Source organism: Sus scrofa, chromosome 4, assembly GCF_054392235.1.
Source record: "Sus scrofa isolate SSC_HxYL_T2T_F1_AM1 chromosome 4, Sscrofa_HxYL_maternal_Yorkshire_Landrace_v2.0, whole genome shotgun sequence".
In the NCBI taxonomy this organism is placed as follows: Eukaryota; Metazoa; Chordata; class Mammalia; order Artiodactyla; family Suidae; genus Sus; species Sus scrofa.
The window spans coordinates 71,755,531-71,764,245 of NC_139386.1; the positions used below are offsets into that span (position 1 = coordinate 71,755,531).

Genomic DNA, 8,715 nt, shown 5'->3' on the forward strand with positions numbered 1-8,715 from the left:
GCAAAAAATAGCAGCCAATCAGACAAAGTGGTAACTCAAAAAAGATATATGGACCCCAAAGTTCACTGCAGCACTATTTGCAACAGCCAAGACATGGAAACCACCTAAATGTCTGTCAAGAGATAAATTGATAAAGATGTAGTATATATACAATGGAATATTATTTGGCCATAAAAAAGAATGGGATAATGCCATTTACAGCAACATGAATGGACAGATTATCATCCTAGCAAAGTAAGCCAGAGAAAGACAAATATCATGTTATCACTTATATTTGAAATCCAAACTATGACACAAATGAACTTATCTATAAAACAGAAACAGACTCAAAGACAGAGAACAAGGGGGAGAAGGAGTGATAGAGAGATGGACTAGGAGTTTGGTATTAGCAGATGCAAACTATTGCATATAGGATAAACAAGATCCTACTGTATAGCACAGGGAACTATATTCAATATCCTGTGATAAACCTTAAAACATGAAAAAGAACGTTTTGTACATATGTATAACTGAATTATTTTGCTGTACGGCAGAAATTAACACAACACTGCAAATCTATACTTCAACGAAATTTTTTTTTTTTTTTTTTTTTTTTTTTTTTGCATTTTAGGGCCACACTCGAATCTTATGGAAGTTCCCAGGCCAGGGGTCAAATTGAAGCTGCAGCTGCTAGCCTATACCACAGCCACAGCCACTCGGGATCTGAGCCATGTCTGCGACCTACAGCGCAGCTCACAGCAACGCTGGATTCCCAACCCACTGGGCGAGGGCAGGGATTAAACTTGCATCCTCATGGATCTTAGATTCGTTTCTGCTGCACCACAACAGGAACTCCTGAAATAATGTTTTTAAATGGCAGCCAAATTCATGCTGCAGAAATAGTAGTTGTGGGATGTGGCCAGCAGCAGTGGAGGCCATAGTTAAACTCAGTGGGCCTGTTCTGTAGCCTGCAGTTGGTATCACCCCCAGACTCACAGCTTTGAGCCAGTCTCCCATAAATATTTATGTAATAAACTCCTTTCCTGCTTAATCAGCCGGCACCAACTTCTGGTGCCACATAAAACATTTTATTAAAACTCTCTCTTGGAGTTCCTGTCGTGGCACAGTGGTTAACGAATCCGACTAGGAACCGTGACGTTGCGGGTTCGGTCCCTGGCCTTGCTCAGTGGGTTAAGGATCCGGCGTTGCTGTGAGCTGTGGTGTAGGTTGCAGACACGGCTCGGATCCTGAGTTGCTGTGGCTCTGGCGTAGGCCAGTGGCTACAGCTCCGATGAGACCCCTAGCCTGGGAACCTCCATATGCCGCGGGAGCAGCGCAAGAAATAGCAAAAAGACCAAAAAAAAAAAAAAAAATAAAAATAAAATAAAACTCTCTCTGCCTTGCTCATGAGAATAATGGCTCAGTTTTCCTCAGTTACTCTGATTTCATTTTTAGCCCAGGCATTATGCACTCCATAATGTTAACTTGTAGATTTCAACTGGTGGCTTTTAATTCAAAGTAAAATTTTGTTTCCAAAATATTAATGAAAATGGAATTCCCACTGTGGCTCAGTGGTAATGAACCTGATTAGTATCATGAGGACATGAGTTCAATCCCTGGTCCGTTCAGTGGGTTAAGGATCTGGTATTGCCATTACCATGAGCTGTGGTCTAAGTCACAGACACGGCTAGGATCTCGAGTTGCTATGGCTGTGGTGTAGGCCAGCAGCTGCAGCCCCCATTCAACTCCTAGCCTGGGAACTGTCACATGCCACCCGTGTGGCCCTAAAAAGAAAAATGTGTATGTATTTATGAAAATGGCATGAGTAGACAATGGAATAGGTGTTTTCAAAATTCCAAGTGTAACTGCTCTTGTAAATAGAGTACACAATGAGCTAAGAGGTACATTTGGCTTTATATTTAGAAAAGAGAAAAGATTCTGCTTAACAGTCCCAGGTCTCTAAGTCACATTCCAGAGGAGTCCTTTAGTTTTTAATCTGTAAAATAGTGATAAGAAGATCTCTATAGAGATTAAAAGAAGTGACATAAAAAATATCAGCAAAGGACAGGAGCCCCACCTCATTCATACCAAGCAACGTTTTCTAAATTTTACAAATATGTAAGAACATAAACTAGGAGATGTAGATTTTTTACCGAGGCAGGAGCAGAGGAGAGGGACAAATATTAATCTAGCCAAAGCTTGCAGAGATATTCATTAACTATGGGTAAAGAATCATAATTCTACCTTGATCTACTTTTATCACAATCAAGCTACTGGACATTTTGTTTAAAGAAAGGAATTTTTTTTTCCTATAGCACACTGTTGATAAAGTAAGTCAATTTAGAAGAAAACTATTCTAATAAATATCTCAACTAAAAGGAAGAGGAAGTAAATACAGGCTTTGATGGGAAGAAATATTCCTGTTTGGTACTCCTGGGGTAATAAAGATTTTATTCTTGAAAGCCTAAACTAACAAGTTACTGGACACATTTGCCATTCCGCATGTATGACAAATAATCAACATGCCAGAGCAAATCCATGTCCCAAAGGAATGCATGTATTTACCCAAAGGTGTATTGAGCAACTACTCTGTGCCTCCTGCCAAGATGATTCACAAGCAAAATCATAGAGATGGTATAAAGTTGTCATGAACGCCTTTTCTCTTGGCAACTTCTGTCTCGTCCAGATAACCATACCCTCTGTTGCCTCCTACTGCTCAGGAAATCCCACTACCACCATCACTAATCCCCAGCTGAAGCACTCATCTGGGGCCTGCCTATCCACATAGGTCTCAACTTCTAGATTTTTCTCCACGCCTCTTCCTACAGACACTGACCTCCCTGTGTGCCCTTGAAGGAAGTGCTCTTATCTGTCTTTTGGAGGGTTATTAAGTCAGCTCCAGTCACCATAGCAAAATACCACAGACTGAGCAGTTCAAATAACATTATCTTAGAGATCTGGAAGCCAGAAGTCCAAGATCAAGGTTCCAGCTGATTCAGTTCCCAGCTAAGCCTCTCTTCCTGGCTTGCAAACAGCTACCATGCCTTTCTTTGGTGCATGGTATGGGAAGGGAGAGAGACAGAGAGCTCTCTGGTATCTGTTTTCATAAGGACACAAATCCTATTGGATTAGGACCACACCCTTATGACTTTATTTAACCTGATTTGCATCCTCAGAGACTCCATCCCCAAATACATACACACTGGGAGTTGGGGTTTCAACGTATAAATTTGTGGTTATGGACATACACTGAGTCCCTAACAGAGGGATACACCATGTGATGAAAAGATTTTAACCCTCTTTGCAAGGAATGGCACCTTCTGGCAGGGAATACTTGCTTAATAACCACAGGAAAGGATTTCCAATGATCCAGGAAGGTAATTGCATTACCACATGGCACCTGTATCTACTCTGTTCAGCTGGGTATAAGACTCACTCTCATCCTGCTTTGCGGTTGTTTCATTTTTTCCACTTCTTCGGTGTCTGCCAAGAATGTGCAGCAACCCCTCCACTGATGGCCAGGCTTGTGGTCACACACTCTATCCCCAGACCAGCAGGTCATGGGCCATTTCAGCCCTGAACCATGCTATAGCTTCAAGTCCACGCAGATACGAAAGTGGACATCACCTCCCCGGTCCAGCCGTATGCCACGCAGCCAAACCTAGATCACATTCCAGATCTTCTAAGTCATTTATGCCTGTGCATACACAGCAGCAGACACACAAGCTTGCATATGCTTAACCTTTAAGTTTTTCCTTCTATGTTTACCTGCCTTTTGGGGAATTAAATTATATTACTGTGTAGTAGATACAGACGGTATTTAGAAATCTTAAAGTTTGCTTTGCTTTTTACCTCAGAAACACAAAAGGAGTCAAGCTGTGTAACATCACTTTTTTTTCCCTTGTCTGATTCTCACATAGAAATCTGAGCAACTGCCATCTCAGCAGATACCTCACCTAAACAGCTTTTTTTTTTTTTTCTTTTTTTTTTTTTTGCCATTGCTTGGGCCGCTCCCGCGGCATATGGAGGTTCCCAGGCTAGGGGTCTAATCGGAGCTGTAGCTGCCAGCCTTCACAGAGCCGCAGCAACGCGGGATCCGAGCCGCATCTGAGACCTACACCACAGCTCACAGCAATGCCGGATCGTTAACCCACTGAGCAAGGGCAGGGATCGAACCCGCAACCTCATGGTTCCTAGTCGGATTCATTAACCACTGCGCCACGACGGGAACTCCTAAACAGCTATTCTTAAACATGGGAAAATAAAAGTCTTTGGGAACTTTAGTTACCAAGTATCTGTGCTCTAAACATTTATACGCAAGGAATTTCAACAAGGAATGATGCGCTAATACTTGAAAAGTGGTTTTAGTTTTATAATGTATGTTGTACTTTCTAGTAATCTGACAACATTCCCATGAATTTATATGGTAACATCAGAATGCTATCTACACAATAAGCCTAGACCAACAATGACTTGCTGGTTAATTGCAATCCCATCATTTGTAAAATGTGAGACACAAAATAAACAATTTGAGTATGATTTCTTGTCCAATTAGTGGCAAAGCTGAGCATGTAAGCCAAGTCTTTGGGTTTTTTAAAACTTAGAGAAATTTCTAAATACACAAAAGTAGGGTACCTAATAAACTCCATGCTCCCATCACCCAGTCTCAACAATTACCATTTTATTTTGCCAAATATTTCATCTTTCCTCCTCTGACTTTTTTCTTCTTGCAGTATTTTAAAGCACATCCTAGATATAGTTCACCCATAATTGCTCCAGTATCTCTAATATTTACTTTTATGTTTATATTTGTAGCAGATCAACATTTGCCCAAAAAAGTAGCCAAAGAACTTAGATACCTAACAAAATATGCCAGTACCCTTCTTTCATTTTTCACCTCTATGTATTTCTCCTCCTCAAAAAAGGAAGTCCAAATCAATTTTAATAGGTCAATAAACAGAAAACTAAAAACAAAACAAAACAGAACCCAATAAACCTGATGGTAGAAATTTTAAATGTCAGACTTAAGGTTACTTTAAAACATTTCAACACATTTCATTTCCATGAAAAGTACAAGCAAACCCCACTTATTTTCCTCTAAGAAATCAGGTCCCTGGAAAAAGTCAATGTGTGGAAATTCCATTTTGGGTACTCCAAACATCCTGAGGTTGTATAAAGACTGTGTGTATGTAATTCGCTATGGAAATTGTGGTGGTATTTAATAAGATATAAATAATTCCTGGGTGTCTGACCTTGTTAAATATTTATTTGATATATAATTTAACAAAGGTCCTCTCATATGGGTTCATCAAATGCTTAATGTATTCTAATTTTAATATGGGATTCCAATTTAACACCCATTAAAAGGCAATCTATTCACCACAGAGGCAAACGACTTACCTGTCGAGGAGCCATAAAGTCTGGAAATAGAGGCAACCATATATAACAGACAGTTTATTGATATTACATGACAACACACTATGTTTGGTTGTTGTCTCTCATTCAAGATGCATAGTTTAGTGTGCTGGGCAGAATGGCAAAGAACAGGGTACATTAACACAGCATTTCTAGCAATCCTTATACATAACGTCTGTAATGCATTGCCTCCGATCATTAAATCTCAGCAGAATCAGCAAAGCCTGGGAATGTTAAAAATGCAAATTTTCAGGGCCTCACCCTAAACTTACTTAATCAAAAATTGGGGCTCAGTTTTTTTTTTAAACAAGCTCTGCAGGTGACTTTGATGCAAGCCAATTTGGAGAACCACAGGCTCAAATTATTTGTGCCTTTGATTGTTACCGAACAGAAAACAAACCAAAAAAAACCCTGTCTTTTCAGCATACCTCAAGCACAGAGTTGCCAGATTTAGCAAATAAAAAAATGTAGGAGGATACCCGTTAAATTTGAACTTCAGATAAAAACAAATACATTTTAATAATTAATGTCCTTGCGGCGATGTCAATGTATATATTCCACTTATACGAGGGATATAGAAGTATCTCCATACATACTTATACTAAATTATTTGTTGTTTATTGGATATTTAAGTTGAACTTTTCATCCTTCGACCTGAGTTTTTCTGGCATCCACGCTCAAGGGTGTTCCAATCTGGCCAGCATTCCACATACTCAACAGGCAACGTCATCCAATCCAGTTTTAGAAATTATCACCCTCCCAGACTCTCACCACTCCGGAGTCATGTGGTGGTTGCTCTCTAAGTGACCTTCCCTCGCCTGTCAAGAGCATGCACACTAATATGGTCAAAGAGAACAGAGTTACCTATATTCACATTTGTGGCCACTCTAGGTAGAAATATGGGGTGTCAGCTGAAGAAAAAAGCTAAAGAAATGTGTCTGAAATCTCGTCCAGCTAATTTTAGTTGATGAAAACAATTTTTTTCTATTCAAAGAGCTTTATAGTTCATGTAAGATTCTGGATTTCTAATAAGAAATAACTATGGAGAAAAATGTTTGTATAACTCTTGGCAGAGCTGCATGCTGATGGTGGGTCCTTTCTATTTAAGTTAGCTAAAACCAAACACTTCTGAAATCTGAATCCTTCCTGAATTAATTTTACAGTCTTTTTCATTTTTGAACTGTCACCCTGTTTTCTTTTTAAATTTACATAAAATGCATGGATTTTAAAAACATGGTTCAATAAGTCGTGACCAACATGTACCCTCACCCCATCAAGATAGAGAATACTTCCTTCACTCTAGAAAAGATCCTCCAGCCCCTTTGCAGTTAGTGTCTGCTCTAGAGGCAAGTACTGCTCTGATTTTTATCACTATACATGATGGTTTTTTTGGTCTTTTTAGGGCCCCACCTGCAGCATATGGAAGTTCCCAGGCTAGGGGGTCGAATCGGAGCTGCAGCTGCCAGCCTACGACACGACCACAACCAGCCATGCAGATCCCGAGTGCATCTGTGACCTACACCACAGTTCACAGCAACACTGGATCTCTGACCCACTGAGCGAGGCCAGGGATCCAACCCACATCCTCACGAATACTAGTCAGGTTCATTACCACTGAGCCACCAGAGGAACTCCCACCATACATGAATTTTGTTTGTTCTAAAACTTCAGGTAAATGGAATTGCGTTCATTTTCCCATATTCAAAACATTTGGCTCTGGGGCAGGGAATTTATCATGTGTTTTTCTTTCTTTCTTTCCTCTAATATTGTCTGTAAAGCTCAAAAATTAGTACCTCGTCCCCACCCTCAAGTGCTGGATGTTTTTCTGGTCTGAGGGGAATGACTAGGAGAAGAATTAGGAAAACAGTGCTTTAGGTCATGGTTCTCTGGCCGCCTCTTGAGATGGGTCCCCAAAGAAAGAAGCCCTTGGGTCAAGGGAACAAGGAGGGTGGAAAGAAGGGCTCCAGGAGAACACCCAGGAGCTATAGCAGATGGAGAACAATTCCAGCACCCAAGGGGTTCCAGGAGGCAGCCACGCCACTGCCCCAACAGCAGTGCCCATCACGAAGCCCCCAGTCCTGGAGTGACTGCCCCTGGGCTCCAAGATACAATGAAGACCAATCTCTGCAGCCTCCTAAGATATTTAGGGTGGAAAAGAGCTCCTGTATCCGTACTTCGAGCACAGCCTGGACCATGGTGGTGCAGCCTCAAGTAAGGGCTGAGGAAATGTAGAGACCACTCTCCCAGTGAGTAAGTTAAACATACAAATTATTGAATATTTTAGTGCTTTTCCAAGTACCCACTAGAGTAGTATCTAATTATTTTAAAAGTCTGCTACCCAGACAGAACATAAAATTTAAAATGCCAGCAGTATGTGATCTAATATTATCCTCCATGGAAAACATAGTTCTATGATGTTCACTTTTGCTCACTTTCCTAGGAGATCCAGAGATGAAAAAATATATAAATCCAAACAGACATGTTATGAGTGTGGTTAATTTATATAGGTCTATACAAACGTTGTCACTTGAGGCAAATTTAGAAAAAAAAAAAACATACAAAGAATGAAACGCATTTGAAAGGCACCCCAAAATGTTGATGCTCATCACAAAGTCTCTCACCCCCTGAGTTGTTCTCAGACTTCCAGAATCTCCTAAAGGCAGACTTACCTGCAGATCATTCAGTGAAGATGCCAAAGTTGTCCCTTGCTCACAGGACATGAGATCCATCCCTACCAGGTCTCAAGGACCCTCACCTCCTCGGTGTCCAAGGAGAAGCCTTGGAATATTATCACATACGACATAAAGCCTTCCTCTTTCTTTGCTGTTGGAAGCTGGGACCTCCTGGAGCCAGTTATGGCACAAAGTAAGAGAAGCATGGTGTTTATTAAGGACCAACACCTGTGAAAGGAAGGTGGGCAGAATTAGAGTGAGGAGGCAGGAGAACAGCGATGTAGACGCGGCCCCCAGCCCCGCCTCTATATCCCATCACCCATCATCAGATGCAGGCAGCTCCAGGAAGGGCGTGACCTTAGACCAGTCAGCTCAGGAGGCAAGGCACACCTGAGCAGCTAACAGCTGTAGACTGTTTGCTGACCACCTCATGCACCCCAGCTGGACACCGGATCCTTTCCAGAAGGGCGGTGTAAGAACCTGCCCAGCACTATTGTTCTCCTCCAACTCTGCAAGAGCCCTAGGATTTCTCTCAGTTCCCCCAAATCACCATGCTCTCCCTTATCTTGGAGTGAGTTCACTGCCTGGAACATTCCCCCACCCTCTTTACCTGGCTGGCTCCTACCTACTTCCCAGAGCTCATTCATAG

At 41.4% G+C, this 8,715-nt stretch overlaps 1 long non-coding RNA gene across 1 annotated transcript in view; it reads right to left on the reverse strand.

Annotated features, from left to right (window-relative positions):
- LOC110260281 (uncharacterized) overlaps window positions 1-8,256 on the reverse strand; it is a 106,150-nt gene extending 97,894 nt beyond the window's left edge. Inside the window, exon 1 of the long non-coding RNA XR_002343273.2 lies at window positions 8,064-8,256. This is a non-coding gene — a long non-coding RNA (uncharacterized LOC110260281). The remainder of the gene's footprint in view (window positions 1-8,063) is intronic.
- Window positions 8,257-8,715: the final 459 nt, after the last annotated feature.